This window comes from Dendrobates tinctorius, unplaced genomic scaffold (genome assembly GCF_039654945.1).
Source record: "Dendrobates tinctorius isolate UK_male_01 unplaced genomic scaffold, ASM3965494v1 ptg000345l, whole genome shotgun sequence".
NCBI classification, from domain to species: Eukaryota; Metazoa; Chordata; class Amphibia; order Anura; family Dendrobatidae; genus Dendrobates; species Dendrobates tinctorius.
Window position 1 is genome coordinate 345,047 of NW_027362011.1, and position 17,946 is coordinate 362,992.

Consider the following 17,946-nt stretch of genomic DNA (forward strand, 5'->3'; position numbering starts at 1 on the left):
ACAGAGCTAAAAGGGGGCGGTTCAGCAACAGGCCTTGTCAGCTTCTGCGGTGCAATCAGAGGCGTCAAACAGGTCATCTGGACCAAAATTGGCCCTTCCAGAGCAGTTTGCAGGAGATCGCAGTAAGTTTGTTTCTTTCCGTGAATCATGCAAACTGTATTTCCGTCAGTATCCTCTCTCTTCAGGGGGTGAGGCTCAGCGTGTGAGTATAGTGGTCTCATTTGCATGGGCTTTTTCTCTACCCTCCGATTCCCCTGATTTTGAATAGGTGGACTTATTTTTTTTTCTGCACTCGGCCTTATCTATGATGATCCAGATAAACTGGCTTTGGCAGAGTTCAAGATTCATTCTCTTGTTCAGGGGAATCCGCCGGCCGAAGATTACTGTGCTGAAATTCGCCGCTGGTCCATGGATACTCAGTGGAATGACCCTGCTCTTATGATTCAGTTTTTGCAGGGAGTGTCTGAGAGGATCAAGCAGGCTTTGGTGATGTATGAGACTCCCACCTCTCTGGAGGTAGCCATGGCACTTGTAGTCCGTATTGACCGCCATTTTCATCAAAGGTCTCAGGAGACAAAATCGGTATGGGAGGGGGTAGCAACATCAATAGCAACCCCGGAGACCTCTGTAGAGCCAATGCAGATCGCTGGGGCATCGCATGAGGATAAAACACCCTTTATCCCTAAAAAAGGAGGGGTCTGTTTTTTCTTCAGCAAAAAGGGACATTATATTATCGCTTATCCCATGGCACCGAAAAATGGTGCGCCGGTGGAAAAGTGGTAGGCTCAGGGGGTTTGGAGGATTCCAGACTGAGTCTCCCCGCAAGGGTAATAATCGGGGGGTCAGGAGGTTTTTATTGAAGTTTTCTTGGATAGCGGTTCTGCGGCGAATATTATTGACTAATATTTTGCCCGCACATCCGGGTTAAGAGATAACAAGCTTTCTAGTCCTATACAGATTGTTGCCATTGATGCGTCTCCACTCTCTCAAGGGGTTTTTAAGGAGTGTGTATTGGATTTGGAACTCCGCATCGGGGTCCCCCATTCGCAGCCTTTAACATGCCTTGTGCTAAAAAAACTACCTGCACAGGTAGTTTTGGTGTTTCCTTGGTTGTCAGTTCACAATCCAGTAATTGACAGGAAGACATAGGACATAGTCCAGTGGAGCGCATTCTGCAGAGAACTGTCTAGACACGTGTATTTCAGCTATGATTCCTAGTATCCCTGAACCTTTACTGGAGTATTCTGATGTGTTCTCTGAAAAGGGGTGTCAGGAGCTGCTGCCGCCGCATCGGTCCTATGACTGCACTATAAGGTTGAAACCAGTGGCTAAACTTCCTAAGTGCAGAATGTATAATCTGTCCGGTCCGGAGACACAAGCCATTAAGGAGTTTATTACTGAAAGTTTGATCAAGGGTCACATTAGGCCATCGTCGGCTTCAGTCGGTTTCGTCTTTGTCAAGAAGAAAGATGCTGGATTACATCCGTGTCTGGACTTTAGGGAGGTTAACCAGATCACGGTCCATAATCCGTATCCTATGCCGCTGATTCCGGATCTGTTTAATCAGGTGTCGGGTGCCTAATGGTTTACTAAACTTGACCTCGGGGTGGGGGTGCACAACCTCAAAAGAGTTTGTCAGGGGGATGAGTGGAAAACAGTTTTTAATACTCCTGAGGGTCACTTCGAAAATTTCATAATGCCTTTTGGTTTAACCAAAGCGCCGGCAGTTTACTAGCATTTTATAAATGATGTATTCGCTCACCTCTTAGGTAAATTTGTGATTATTTATTTGGATGACATACTCGTTTATTTGCTTGACCGTGATTCACACATGGAGCAAGTTAAACAAGTGTTGCAGTTGCTCAGGAAGAACAAGCTATACGCCAAGCTTGAAAAGTGTGTTTTCACCGTACAAGAATTACCATTTCTAGGATACGTCATTTCCGCCTCAGGGTTTATGATGGATCTCTCTAAGTTGCAGGCTGTGTAAAATTGGGACCGTCCCGATAACTTCAAAGCATTACAGCAGTTTTGGGTTTTTCGAATTATTACAGGAAGTTTATCAAAAACTTTTCCGTGGTTGCTAAACCTTTAACCATCATGACTAAAAAGGTACAGACTTTTTATTAACTGGTATGAGAATGCTGTGCACGCTTTTGATTGTTGGAAAATAAGGTTCACTTCGGAGCCCATCCTTGTTCAGCTGGATGTGTCCCTTCCCTTTACTGTGGAAGTGGCCGGTAATTATTGGATTTCACGATTTATAAAAACATCATTAAAATCTAGGACCAATTCTAAAGTAAACTTTGTATCGTGGGACCTAAATCTGGTTCTGACAGCCATAACGGACGCTCCTTTTGAACCCATGGAATCGGCATCCATGAAGGTTCTTTTGCTTAAAACAGGTCTGCTGGTAGCATTAACATCAGCCAGAATTGTCAGTGATATTCAGGCTCTTTCTATAGCCCCACCATTCACCCAAATCCTAGATGATAGGGTTATCTTTAAGCCCGATCCAGCCTAAGTTTACAAAGTAGTGTCGCGATTCCATGCTACAAGAAGTTGACCTCCCTTCTTTTATTCTAATCCAAAGAACTAGAAGGATAAAAAAATGCATACTTTGGATGATAGGAGATGTGTAACTGGATTCCTGTCCACTTTGAAACACTGGAGAAAGGATAGGTCTTGGTTCGTATCCCTCCAGAGTTTTAGGAAAGGGTGTAGAGCCTCAAAACCCACAATTGCTAGGTGGGTCACAGAGGCCATTTCTCTAGCATACTTAGCAAGTGGCAAGATGGCCCCGTAACGTCTCAAGGATCATTCTGCTCGCATTCTACTCGAGCCGTGGCATCCTCCTGAGTAGAGTTGAGTGAAACGGGTCGGTCAAATTCATAAGTCACCGACTTTCGCTGAAGTCGAGTTTCATGAAACGAAACCCGACCATAGCGTGAGGTCGGCCACGAGGTCGGTGACCAAAGCGCCAAAGTCGCGTTTCAAAAGATGCTTCCAGCGCCCTTTTTCAGCCAATGATGGAGGACGCACACTGTGGGCAATGCGATGACATGGGCATCGGTCACCACCATCTTTGAGAAGGGCATGCAAGTGATTGGCTGGCTTTGTGTGGCATCACAGGGGCTATAAAAGGGCGTGAACGCCGACCGCCATCTTACTTATGCTGATCTTAGCATAGGGAGAGCTGCTGCTGATGATGATTCTGTAGGGAGAGCATTAGGCAGGGAAGAAGAACCAAAAAACTGCTTCTGCTGTTAGCGATTTCCACTTACAACACAACACTTTGTGTGCAGTGACAGGGGAGGCTCTATTTTTGTGCATCAGCTCTGTTGGTTATTAGGCTGCCTTATAAGGCTCCCTGATAGCTGCATTGCTGTTTGCACACTGCTGTGCAAACTGCTTTTTTAAAAGCAAAAATACTTTTCTTCCTCTTTTCTGCACAGTTACCAAGCGTTCATTTTTCCACCTTTTGTGTGTGCACTGTGCAGCAGTCCTGCTTATTAGGCTGCCTGCGTCCATGCTTGGACTGAGAGCATCATTGTCAGCGTCCTCAAATCTCTAGTGAGATCCAAAATCTCACTAATCCTATAGACACCCTCCACCTTGTCATACACCATCCAATTTCAGCCTGTTACATTGAGGTGTAATCTCTCCTGGGCCAGAGACAATAGTTCTGCGTCCTCAAATCTATAGTGAGATTCAAATTCTCACCAATCCTATAGACACCCTCCACCTTGTCATACACCATCCAATTTCAGCCTGTTACATTGAGGTGTAATCTCTACTGGGCCAGAGACAATAGTTCTGCGTCCTCAAATCTATAGTGAGATTCAAATTCTCACCAATCCTATAGACACCCTACACCTTGTCATACAGCATCCAATTTCAGTCTGTTACTTTGAGGTGTAATCAATCTCTCCTGGGCCAGAGACAATAGTTCTGCGTCCTCAAATCTATAGTGAGATTCAAATTCTCACCAATCCTATAGACACCCTCCACCTTGTCATACACCATCCAATTTAAGCTTGTTATATTGAGGTGTAATCTCTACTGGGCCTGAGACAATAGTTCAGCGTCCTCAAATCTCTAGTGAGATTCAAAGTCTCACTAATAGTAGATACAACTTCTACCTTGTTTTACCGTACCATATAGCTGGTGGTATTTTGGGTACATTTTCACAAAAATGAGCAAGTATGGTGTAAGACGTCATGGAAGTGGGCGGGGGTTGCCAGCTGGTCCCGATGGTGGTGGTGGTGTTGCATCTGTTGGTAGTGGCAAAAGCACAATAGCACCTAAGGCAGGAGGTGTTGAGCCTGCATCATCATCTGGCTCCACAAGGCCTCGAAGGCTCTCTTTTCTGGGAGTAGGTAAACCACTTTTAAAGTCGGAGCTTCAGGAACAAGTTTTGGCTTACATTGCTGACACAGCCTCCAGCTCTCTCGCCTCCTCTTCTGAAGTTTCAAAAAATAAAAGCACTGAGTCGTCATTGGAGGCTCCTGGTCAGGAACAACACCTTTCCTTGTGTCCTTCACCCCTACCAAAAGTGAAGGATGCGGCAGGCCACACTACCGATTACTCCATGGAGCTCTTTTCACATAGTACCATGCCTGTGGTAGCAAGTCAAATCGTGAATTCCCCAGTCCAAGATGAATCTGACATGGAGTGCACTGATGCACAGCCACTGCTAGATTTTTCTGCTGGTACATTCACTCAGAGCACTACATTGTCCTCGTAGTGTACTGAGGCAGAATCAGACCCTGATGAAACTCAGGTTCCCCTTCCCACATACTGTACCACCTTACACGGTAACACAGAGGAAGTTGCACATGAAATTGAAGAGGAGGTGATGGATGACCCAGTTGTTGACCCAGATTGGCATCCAATGGGGGAAGAGGGTGCCACTGCCAATAGCTCAGAAGAGGAGGAGGAGGATCCGCAGCAGGCAACGACATCGCAACAGCTGTTATCTGGCAGGACCGTAGCAGTCCAAAAACGTGTTACAAAAACCAAAAGAGTTGCAGGACAGCTTGGCCACACGGTCAAATTAGCACAGCGTGCAAGGTCTCAAAATGTCTTCCATAGTAGGAAGAGTGCAGTGTGGCACTTTTTTGAACAAAATCCTAATGATCAGGCAAAGGTTATCTGTAAGAAGTGCACAAAGACCTTTAGCCGAGGGAAAAATCTGAGAAATTTGAATACCAGTTGCATGCTTAGACACTTAACCACCATGCACTTGCAAGCGTGGACGGACTACCAAACCTCACATACCACATGTGCAACTGCTCCGAATGAAGGTAGTCAGCAACGCTACATCGCTTCCCCCATTGTAAGCCCACCGGTTAGCACACCACCAGCAGCAAATGTCGAGGTGTCGTCTCAAGGGCAAAGCAGTCATGGAATCACAATGTTATTGCTACGAAAGACTGAATCTAGGCCATCAGCAACACCACCATCACCATCACCAACCCTCTCTGTCCGCCATGTCCACCTCTAGTTCCACCATATGCAGCTCTCAAGTCCAGCTCACCCTACCAGAGACTCTGAGTAGGACAAGAAAGTACTCATCCTCTCATCCGCGTACACTGGCTTTGAACGCCCACATTGCCAAACTAATCTCGTTAGGGATGATGCCCTACCGGTTGGTTGAGAGCAAAGCTTTCCGCGAGCTCATGGCCTATGCAGTACCACACTATGACCTACCCAGTCGGCACTTCTTTTCGCGAAAAGCCATCCCAGCCCTCCACGTGTATGTGAAAGACCGGATTGTCCATGCACTCAAGCAATCAGTGAGTGGAAAGGTGCACCTCACAACAGATACATGGTCCAGTAGGCATGGCCAGGGCCGTTACATATCCATCACTGCGCACTGGGTTAATGTGGTGGATGCAGGCTCCACAGGGGACAGCGGTGGTGGGACGGTGCTGCCTGGCCCACGGTATAGGAAACAGTTGGCTGTAGGCATTCGATCCTCCTCCTCCTCCTCCAGAAGCGAAAGCTGGTCCACAGAGCACAGTCGCACGAGCACTCCATCCGCAGCTGCCAGTGTTGCACATGAGGTGGCCCACTATCGAACAGCTAGTGGTAAGCGTCAGCAGGCTGTGTTGAAGATGATGTGTTTGGGCGACAACAGACACACTGCAGAGGTACTGGCCGACTACTTGCAGCGACAAACTGAGTCATGGCTGGGCAGTCTACATCTTGAGGCAGGCAAGGTAGTTAGTGATAACGGCCGGAATGTTGTGGCAGCCATAGCCCCTTCAAAACTCAGACACATACCTTGCCTGGCTCACACCTTGAACCTGGTGGTGCAGTGCTTCCTCAATAATTATCCGGAGTTAACACCCCTGCTCCATAAGGTGCGAAGACTGTGCTCGCACATCCGCCGGTCACCCGTACACTCCAGTCGTATGCAGAAGCTGCAGCGATTGCTCCACCTTCCCAAGCACCGCCTAATTATCGATGTTGCAACAAGGTGGAACTCCACCCTGCACATGGTTCAGAGGCTGTGCGAACAGAGGCAGGCTGTAATTCATTTGTGGGAGCATACACGGGCAGGCAGTTTGCAGGCAGACATGGAGTTGTCTGGTGTGCAGTGGTCAAAGCTGAAAGACCTCTGTAAAGTCCTTCAGTGTTTTGAGGAATGCACACAGCTGGTAAGCGGAAACGACGCCATCATAAGCATGAGCATCCCACTTATGTGTCTGCTCATGCAAACTTTGACGCACATTAAGGTGCAGGCATCTGCAGCCGAGGAGGAAGAGGAGGAGCGAAGCCTTGATGACAGTCAGACATTTTCTGGTCAGGGAAGTCTCGTGGACGAGGTGGAGGAAGAGGAGGATGATGGGGATGATTATTTTGGGGAGGATGCTTCTCAGGGGGCAAGAAAAACTGTTGGCGTGGCAAGGTCAGGTACAGGGTTTGTGCGTGACTGGAGGGATGTGGATTTGCCAGAAAGTGCTCCTCCACCCAGCACTCGCAGTGCATCATTGACACCTGGAACATTGGCCCACATGTCTGATTATGCCTTGCAGATCCTAAAAAGGGACCCCCGCATTGCCAAAATGATGAACGATGACGACTACTGATTGGCCAGCATCCTGGATCCACGCTATAAAGGCAAATTCCAAAACCTCATGCCACAGGAGAACCTAGAGCTAATATTGGCTAGCAAACAAGCAACTCTGGTAAACCGTTTGTTTGAGGCATTCCCAGCACACAGCGGCAGTGATGTTTTTCCAACAAGCCGTAGGGGGCAACATGGAAGAGGTGTTTGTGGTGCATACATCCGAAGTGGCATTGGACACAGGAGTTTCATGACTATGTTGTGGACTGATTTTTCAAGTACTGCTCACACGATTGGTAATACTGCATCGAGTGAAAGTGACAGGAGACAGCAGTTGTCATCTATGGTTACAAACTACTTCTCCTCCCATATCGATGTTCTCCCTCACCGGTCTTACCCCTTTGACTATTGGGCCAGTAAACTTGACACCTGTCCTGAATTGGCGCAATATGCCTTACAGGAGCTCGCTTGCCCTGCTGCTAGTGTGTTATCTGAATGAGTCTTCAGTGCTGCTGGATCAATCCTGACAGAAAAAAGGACCCATCTGTCAACCCAAAATGTTGATGATCTAACCTTCATTAAAATGAACCATGCATGGGTTTCAAAGGATTTTGTCCCACCCTCCCCTGCTGACACGTAGGTTGACAGAAAAATGGCTTGCTTTTGTCCTCCACTTCCGCAGACTTCTACAATTACTCCATTTGCAGCTGCTGAATGTCCAACATCAACATATGCCAATTTTTCCACCTCCCTAACTGGGCTGCCTCCCCCCACAGGGCCGGGGTCACCACATGGCACACGCACCCGTGCGAGTGCCATTGCCCTGGACAGGTGGGTGGGCACACTCTTTGGCACTAACACAAGGTCCCACATAGTAGAATCAAGTGTCTCTGACGGTGGGGGGATGTCATCGCCAATGAGTGGGCCCCCCCTACTTGCTCAGGATCACAGCAATTGCAAAGTTGAAATACCTCTCCCTGCTCCACCGCCGTGACGTCTTCCACGTTTCCTGACAGTGAAATTCTGGTCAGAGAGCGCGATGACATCACGTCTGTACGCCTTCTGCCTAAACATGAATTGTGGCATGTGTTAAGGGGGTTTCACACATAGCAAGATCGCTAGCGATATCGCTCGAGCGTCACCGATATTGTGACGCAACAGCGATATCGCTAGCGATCTCGTTAAGTGTGAAAGGTAGCGGCGACCGGACCCCCCGCTGCCTATCGCTGATCAAGCTAGAATGAGCAGGTCCATTTTTCCATCGTTGGCGTCCCGCTGGCCAGCACTCATCACTGTGTTTGAAGCTTAAAAACGACGAGCGACGTCGTTAGCGATGCAGAGCTCAGCGATACAGGTCTGAATCGGTTACAATTAAGTTGTGTGAAAGGTACTCAACGACCAACGTGGTCGTTATGCAGATCGCTGATCTGTCTTGCATCGTTGATGAGATTGGACTGTTTGAAAGCTATCTAGCGATCATGTAACGATGCACCAGCGATCTTTGCCAGGTCGGATCGCTATCGTTATCGCTGGTGCGTCGCTATGTGTGAATGGGCCTTTAAAGGAGCCCATTGACACTCTTTGGCCCTGGGCCCACGAAAATCTGGAGCCAGCACTACCCCCCCACAACTTTAGCCAAATAACCCCCAGTTTTCAATGCCTAACTATTATTATAAAGTAAATTAAGGTTGACAAGCTTAAGGAATAAGAATTGATGTTTTTGGCATTAAAATGGGCACTGTAGGTGTGTTTCCTGTCCTCCACTCACTGCCGACTTTTCTTCCCCATTGACTTGCATTGGGTTTCGTGTTTCAGTCGGCCTTCGACTTTTCACGATAATCGGCCGATTTCGTTTGACCCGACTTTTGAGAAAGTCAGGTTTCATGAAACCCGACTCGACCCGATAAAAGGCAAAGTCGCTCATCTATACTCCTGAGCAGAGAGGTCATACGACTCGTTAGACGACATCTGTAGGGCAGCAACCTGGTCCTATCCTTCTACCTTCTATATGCACTTTAGATAGGATATGGGTGATTCCTCCAACCTCACCATTGGGCAGGGGTGCTCCAGGTGGCAGTCCCACCTTAGATTATTATATTTCTCTGTGAATCTTTCATTGTGCTGTCATGGGTGATTGATAAAGTCTTAGTTACTTACCAGTAACGTGATTTTTCGGAACCCATGAAAGCACCCTTATATTCCCTGCCATTACATGTGGGTGAGCACTGCTTTCGCTAGCGTTGTGTTTCCACACCTTTAGTTTATTAGTTGGTAACATAGTTATTAAGGTTGAAGGAATACTTTAAGTCCATCTAGTTCGACCCATATCGTAACCTAATATGCCCTAACATGTTGATCCAGAGGAAGGCAAAGAAAAACCCATGTGGCAAACAGTAAGCTTCATTTTGGGGAAGAAAATTCCTTTTCGACTCCACATATGGCAATCAGACTAGTTCCCTGGACCAGCGCAATATCAAGAAAACTAATGTATATAAACTGTAACATTATACTTTTCGAGAAAGGCATCCAGTCCCCTCTTAAATTTTAGTAGGGAATCACTCATTACAACACCATATGGCAGAGAGTTCCATAGTCTCACTCCTCTTACAGTAAAGAATCCGCGTCTGTGATTATGCTTAAACCTTCTTTCCCTCAGATGTAGAGGATGCCCCTTTCTCCCCGTCTCAGGTCTATGAGTAAAAAGGTCATTAGAAAGGTCTTTGTACTGCCCCCTCATATATTTATACATTGTAATAAGGTCACCCGTTAGCCTTCGTTTTTCCAAACTATATAACCCCAAGTGTAATAACTAGAGTTGAGCGATACCGTCCGATACTTCAAAGTATCGTATCGGATGGTATCGGCCGATCTTTAAAAAAAGTATCGGTATCGCCGATTCCGATACCGGAAGTCCCATTCAAGTCTATGGGACTTCCGGTATCGGAATAAGAAAAACCCTTTCCTGCCCTTGTACAGCCTCTCAGGGGTCTGTACGGGCCTTTCGGGGGGCTGTGCCGGCCTGCCAGGGGGTCTGTGCAGGCTCCGGTGGTCTGTGCCGGCCTGCCGGTGGTCTGTGCAGGCTCCGGGGGGCTGTGCCGGCCTGCCGGGGGGCTGTGCCGGCCTGCCGGGGGGCTGTGCAGGCTCCGGGGGGCTGTGCCGGCCTGCCGGGGGGCTGTGCCGGCCTGCCGGTGGTCTGTGCAGGCTCCGGGGGGCTGTGCCGGCCTGCCGGGGGGCTGTGCCGGCCTGCCGGGGGGCTGTGCCGGCCTGCCGGGGGGCTGTGCAGGCTCCGGGGGGCTGTGCCGGCCTGCCGGGGGGCTGTGCTGGCCTGCCGGTGGTCTGTGCAGGCTCCGGGGGTCTGTGCAGGCATCGTCCGATGGGACTACAAGTCCCATCGGGCGATGCCTGCTACCATGACAGTGATTGACACATTAGCCAATGATGGGACAGTAGTAGTCCCATCATCCGGCTAATGTGTTAAATGTAAAAAAAAAAAAAAAAAAAATTACATGCTACATACATACAACATGCATACTACATACATGCTACATTCATACTACATACTACATACATGCTACATTCATACTACATAAATACTACATGCAACATACATACTACATATATACTACATGGGAATTTCCCACACAGCAATGGCATAAAGTGAGACTAGGGACTTTTTTTTTTTAAGTGGCGGAGGAATACAGTGCGGAAGGATACCTACCTTCCGTCATTGGATTCCTGCAGCCCGTAGAGAACGGCAGCATCATCTGATGCTGCAGTTCTCTACCCAAGATCGTCGTGGGACACACTCGTGGACTGCTTCGGATCGTGGGTGAGTATTTTTGTGGTTTGTTATGTTAATATTTATCCCGGAATAGACAATGGCTTCGGGGAACAATGTGACAAGTATTGGTAAGTATGTTACTCTATGTTATATGTACTGTATGTCTATGTATGTATTGTATGAATGTATTGTATGTATGTAGTATATATGTGGTATGTATGTAGCATGTAGTATGTATGTGGTATGTATGTAGCATGCATGTAGTATGTATGTAGCATGCATGTAGTATGTATGTAGTATGTATGTAGCATGCAGTATGTATGTAGTATGTATGTAGTATATATGTAGTATGTATGTAGCATGCATGTAGTATGTATGTAGTATGTATGTAGCATGCAGTATGTATGTAGCATGTATGTAGTATGTATGTAGTATATATGTAGTATGTATGTAGCATGTAGTATGTATGTAGCATGTATGTAGTATGTATGTAGTATGTATGTAGTATGTATGTAGCATGCAGTATGTATGTAGCATGTATGTAGTATGTATGTAGTATGTATGTAGTATGTATGTAGCATGCAGTATGTATGTAGTATGTATGTAGTATATATGTAGTATGTATGTAGCATGCATGTAGTATGTATGTAGTATGTATGTAGCATGCAGCATGTATGTAGCATGTATGTAGTATGTATGTAGTATATATGTAGTATGTATGTAGTATGTATGTAGTATGTATGTATGTAGTATGTATGTAGCATGCAGTATGTATGTAGCATGTATGTAGTATGTATGTAGTATATATGTAGTATGTATGTAGCATGCATGTAGTATGTATGTAGCATGCATGTAGTATGTATGTAGTATTTTTTTTTTTTTTTTTTTTAACATTTAACACATTAGCCGGATGATGGGACTACTACTGTCCCATCATTGGCTAATGTGTCAATCACTGTCATGGTAGCAGGCATCGCCCGATGGGACTTGTAGTCCCATCGGACGATGCTTGCACAGACCCCCGGACATCAGCACAGCCCCCCGGCAGGCCGGCACAGCCCCCCGGCAGGCCGGTACAGACCCCCACAGGGTGCACAGACCACCGGCAGGCCGGCACAGCCCCCCGGCAGGCCGGTACAGACCCCGGGCAGTCCACACAGCCCCCCGGCAGGCCGGCACAGCCCCCCGGCAGGCCGGCAGAGACCCCCGGAAGGCCCGAAATGACGGCGCATCATGATGCGCACACACCGCGCATCATGATGACGTCAGGCCGTCAATCAACTGAACTTCCGATTCCGATGCCGAATTCCGATATTGAAAAAATATCGGAAGTCGGTATCGGAATTCCGATACAGCAAGTATCGGCCGATACCCGATACTTGCGGTATCGGAATGCTCAACACTAGTAATAACCAGTCTTGGTTTTGTAGACCCCCCAGTGCTCTAATAACCTTGGTCGCTCTTCTCTGCACCCGCTCCAGTTCAGCTATGTCTTTCTTATACACCGGAGACCAGAACTGTACACAGTATTCCAAGTGTGGCCGCACTAGCAACTTATATAGAGGTAAAATTATGTTCTCCTCATTAGCATCTATGCCTCTTTTACTTGATCCCATGGTGTTAGTTGTTTTATGATGTTTTTATTAATAACCATTGGAGGTCTTCTCATGCTGTGTAATCCAACTTATGCGAGGGAGAGGTGCCACCTCTTTAGCCTGTAGGTTTCATATGCATGGTGGGCAGATCCCCTCTCTCATGGTGCTGTCATGGGTTTAGAAAAATCCTGTTACCCGTAAGTAACTAATTCTTTTGAGTCCCCACTCATGGAACAAGGACCTGAGTGGGGACTTATTTTTTTTTTGCGAGATGAGTACCAGATTTTATTGGTGTTATTTTCACCTACATAAGATTGTTTAGTGGCTGTTTATTCCAATATTTGGGAGGCAGAATGAGCAAACATTTGAACACCATGCTCCACTGGTTCATCCTATGAGGTTTTCTATTAGACTGTGAACTGTCATTGTCCTGGTGAATAATTGAATCGTTTTACATAACTTGCCATTTTTACTGACAGTTTAAGTAGAAATGTTGGTAAAATGTGAAATTGAAGAATTTTTTATTCCTAAATAATTGGTTTTATTCTTGGCAGATGACTGTAACAGGAGATCAGAGGGACAGCTGACATCTTCAATTTTAAAATCAGACTATCTTGAGATCCCACAGGATACAATTGAAATTAATGCCATTACTCCAGATATATCATCATCTCTTCGCAGCAACGATCTGTCATCTGATCCTTTGAAACAGGTCCTGTCTTCTGCTTCATTACTGACTACTAAGGAACATCAATGTCACAAGCTTAGCATTAAAAAACTAATTGCTCCAAAAGCAAAGAAGCCATTTTCACGTTCAGAATATGGAAATAGTTTTCCCCTCAAAAAGTCTTCTCTTAAACATCAAAAAACTCACACAAAGGAGAATAGATTTTCTTGTTCCAAGTGTGGGAAATGTTTTAATCAGAAAGCGCATCTTGATAGCCACCAGAGAACTCATACAGGGGAGAAGCCTTTTTCATGTTTAGAATGTGGGAAATGTTTTTACCGGAAATCAGATTTGGTCAGGCACTGGGGAACTCACACAGGGGAGAAGCCTTTTTCATGTTCAGAATGTGGAAAATGTTTTAATCAGAAAGCGCATCTTGATAGGCACCAGAGAACCCACACAGGGGAGAAGCCTTTTTCATGTTCAGAATGTGGAAAATGTTTTAATCAGAAAGAGCTTCTTGGTAGACACCAGAGAACTCACACACCGGAGAAGTCTTTTTCGTGTTCAGAATGTGGGAAATGTTTTAACCGGAAAATGCAACTTGTTAGCCACCAGAGAACCCACACAGGGGAGAAGCCTTTTTCATATTAAGAATGTGGGAAATGTTTTTATCAGAAAGCGCATCTTGATAACCACCAGAGTACTCATACAGGGGAGAAGCTTTATTCATGTTCAGAATGTGGGAAATGTTTTTATCAGAAAGCGCATCTTGATAACCACCAGAAAATTCACACGGGGGAGAAGCCATTTCCATGTTCAGAATGTGGGAAATGTTTTAACCAGAAAGCAGAACTTGTTGCACATGAGAGAATTCACACAGCAATGAAGCCATATTCATGTTCAGAATGTGGGAAACATTTTATCCAGAAATATGTTGTTGTACACCAGAGAACTCACACAGGGGAGAAGTCTTTTTCCTGTTCAGAATATGGGAAATGTTTTACTCAGAATTCACATCTTGTTGCACATGAGAATTTACACAGCAATGAAGCCATATTCATGTTCAGAATGTGGGAAATGTTTTAGAGATAAATCATATTTTGTTACTTACCAGAGAATTCACACAGGGGAGAAGCCATATTCATGTTCAGAATGTGGGAAATGTTTTTATTAGAACGCGCATCTTGATAACCACCAGAAAATTCACACGGGGGGAGAAGCCATTTCCATGTTCAGAATGTGGGAAATGTTTTATCCAGAAATATGTTGTTGTACACCAGAGAACTCACACAGGGGAGAAGTCTTTTTCCTGTTCAGAATATGGGAAATGTTTTACTCAGAATTCACATCTTGTTGCACATGAGAATTTACACAGCAATGAAGCCATATTCATGTTCAGAATGTGGGAAATGTTTTAGAGATAAATCATATTTTGTTACTTACCAGAGAATTCACACAGGGGAGAAGCCATATTCATGTTCAGAATGTGGGAAATGTTTTTATTAGAACGCGCATCTTGATAACCACCAGAAAATTCACACGGGGGGAGAAGCCATTTCCATGTTCAGAATGTTTTAACCAGAAAGCAGAACTTGTTAGGCACCAAAGAATCCACACGGGGAGAAGCCTTTTTCCTCTTCAGAATGTGGAAAATGCTTTTTGAAGAAATCCTTTCTTCTTAGTCACCAGAGCAGTCACACAGGGTAGCAGCCTTTTTTTATTGAATGGCTCATCTTCCCGCCCCAGAGCCATTACTGCCTCACCTCAACATAGAAAAAGAAGCAGTCTTATCCCTCATGACACCTGACAGCTCAAGCCTGTAAGTCCTGCACCATCTTCTCCTCTCTTACTGTCGGCCTTAAAAGAAAAAAGCTCAACTAATCTCCCTGTACTCTCACCGAAAACCACACACTGAGCAGTGCTTGCTTCACAGTGAAATGTACCGCCCCCCGCCCTAGCCACAGTAGATTCTGATATTGAGAAGGCCATAATTGACTTGCAACATCATATTGTGTATTTCCCTACTACTCAAGACATTGAACAATATATACAGAGGCTGGAGACCACATACAAAATGAAAATACGTTTCCTCACTTCTAGAATAGTCACAGCTTACTGACAAGATACAGAGATTACAGGATGATGTCATACAAGTTTTGAGCCATCAAAATGCTCATAAACAATCACTGGATCTTCACAAAATAAACAGTCTGTTTAATATGGTTGACTACCAAGAACCAGGGCTGTAGAGTCTGAGTCGGTGCTCATTTTGGTGGAGTCGGAGTAGGTATAGAATGGACCGACTCCGACTCCTAAAATATATAATAAATTGGGTACAGTAGTTCAATGCAGAATGTGCTGAATATTTTTTCATAGGAATTTGGAAAAGTTATGAAATGTCCTATAAATGGCTGTTCTATTCCTGATCTAAGGCTACATTCACACACAGCGTTTTGGCTGCGTTTTTTGAGGATTCGTTTGTCAGCTGCAAAAGCAGATCAGCTTTTTAAAAAACCGCATCACCTGAAAGGTTTTTGAGCTCATAGATAATGTTTTCAATAGAGCAGATTTCTAATCTGCTTTTGCTATCTATCCATCCATTTATCCATATCTGTCTATCCATATCTCATCTGTACCAAAATGAATGAAGGCTGGGTAGCACACAGACTAACACTCCTTTTTTTAGCACTAGTCAGGTACACCTCATAGCTGCCCAAAAGGATGCCCAGGACAGGCATTGCTCGCTCGTCTTCAGTAACACATCAACATCAATTGATAGTTGGAATAAATAGACAGCATTCACCACATCTGCAAGCTTTATTTTCAAGTGTAGGGGTGTGCACTATGAGGTTCTGCAGCAGCTGAGGTGTGCAGTATGAGGTTCTGCGGAACAGTATGAGGTTCTGCCCCCCCTAGGTTTGATCCTGGCTACGCCCATGGTGTGAATGTAGCCTGAGGATCTAGCTTTGTCTTAGCTGAGATACGTCAGTGCTGCACTCCAGCACCAGTGAAGCTCCTCCTCTACAGACAAGGGTGCAAAGTAAACACTCAGAAAGAAGGAAGGCCTGCACTCATCTCAGAAGAATTGCTAGAGTACAGAGGATAACAAGATTAAGGTAATTACTTCTTAAAGCATATTTCACCCTAGCATGCGTATTGGGGGTGTGATAAAACACTCCGGGATCGCCTTTGCTGGGGTCAAAGGCCACGTGGGTTTAGCATGAAACTCAGGTGCACAGCCGGGATCCAGACATAACTGACACTGGGTCAGGTTTATTTAAGGTGAAAGCCAAAACATACAGGGAATAAAACATAAAACAAATCCTTGCATGTCCGGCACTAACTATACAGGGTCCGAAATAACTACCAACTGGAGGGCTTCTCCCGTCCAGCCCAACCACAGTTACCGTGAGCACTGCTTTCACTCACAAGTGTCTCTCACACAGACATGCTCTCTGTGTTCCCCAAGCTGAGCGACTAACACACCACCTGGCGTCCTTTTATATCCGCCTCCCATTACTCATTAGTCATTGGGTGAGATACTGACCACACTAGGCCACATAGGAAAGGTATCTGGGCGAGATATACCTGCCCTCATCCATGATTCCCCCATGATTCTCACATATCCCCCCTCTGCTCAGACCACTCCGGTCGAGCAATGACACCTGCCACACAGTGCACTCAGGAAAGGGCATCTGCATTCCCCATCTGTACCCCTGGGCGGTGCTCCACCGTAAAATTGTAGGCCTGCAGGGCAAGGAACCACCGGGTCACTCGGCTATTCCATTTCTTGTGCAAGTGCATCCACTTGAGAGGGGCATGGTCAGTGATCAGCCTGAGCTTTCTGCCCACCAGATAATATTTGAGGGACTCTATAGGCCACTTAATGGCTAGGCACTCTTTTTCCACTACCGCTTACTTTTGCTCATGTTTATTCAGCTTCCTGCTGAGATAGAGGACCGGTTGTTCCACTCCGTCCCTCCCTTGTGACAGTACGGCCCGAATACCGGTCTCAGAGGCATCAGTTTGTACCACAAACTCGCTGCGGAAATCCGGAGTCACCAGTACGGGTTGAGAGCAGAGTGCCCGTTTTAGGCTATGGAAGGCTTCTTCAGCCGCTAATTTCCATTTAACCATGATGGAATCTTTCCCTTTCGTAAGATCCGTCAGGGTAGTAGCGATGGCTGCAAAATTGGGGATGAACCGGCGATAATAGCCGGCGATCCCCAGAAAGGCTTGCACCTGCTTTTTGTTAACTGGTTGCGGCCAATCCTGAACCGCTTCAATTTTATCGACCTGGGGTTTAACAATACCCCTACCAATTACATAACCCAAATACCGGGCTTCTTCTAGCCTGATGTGACATTTCTTGGAGTTCGCGGTTAGACTTGCCTCCCACAGGTCCTCAATCACAGCTTGCACTTTCCGGAGGTAAGTCTCCCAGTCAAGCTGTAAATGACAATGTCATCCAAATAGGCAGAAGCGTACTGCCTATGTGGCCTCAGGACTCGATCCATCAGTCTCTGGAATGTTGCCGGCGCTCCGTGCAGTCCAAACGGCATATACACATACTGAAATAAACCTTCCGGTGTAGCAAATGCCGTCTTCTCTCTGGCAGCTTCCGCCAGAGGGATCTGCCAATATCCCTTTGTTAGATCTAGGGTCGTAATATACCGGGCTTTCCCTAACCGATCTATTAACTCATCAACCCGGGGCATAGGGTAGGCATCAAATTTTGAGACCGCATTCAGTTTCCTGAAGTCATTGCAGAACCGGATGGTGCTGTCCGGTTTAGGAATTAACACAATCGGGCTGGACCAAGCAC

General features: G+C 46.1%; 1 pseudogene; it reads left to right on the top strand.

The window, feature by feature from the left end:
* Positions 1-1,207: 1,207 nt before the first annotated feature.
* The window catches only part of LOC141074976 (uncharacterized), a 268,806-nt pseudogene continuing 252,067 nt past the window's right edge, over positions 1,208-17,946 (top strand).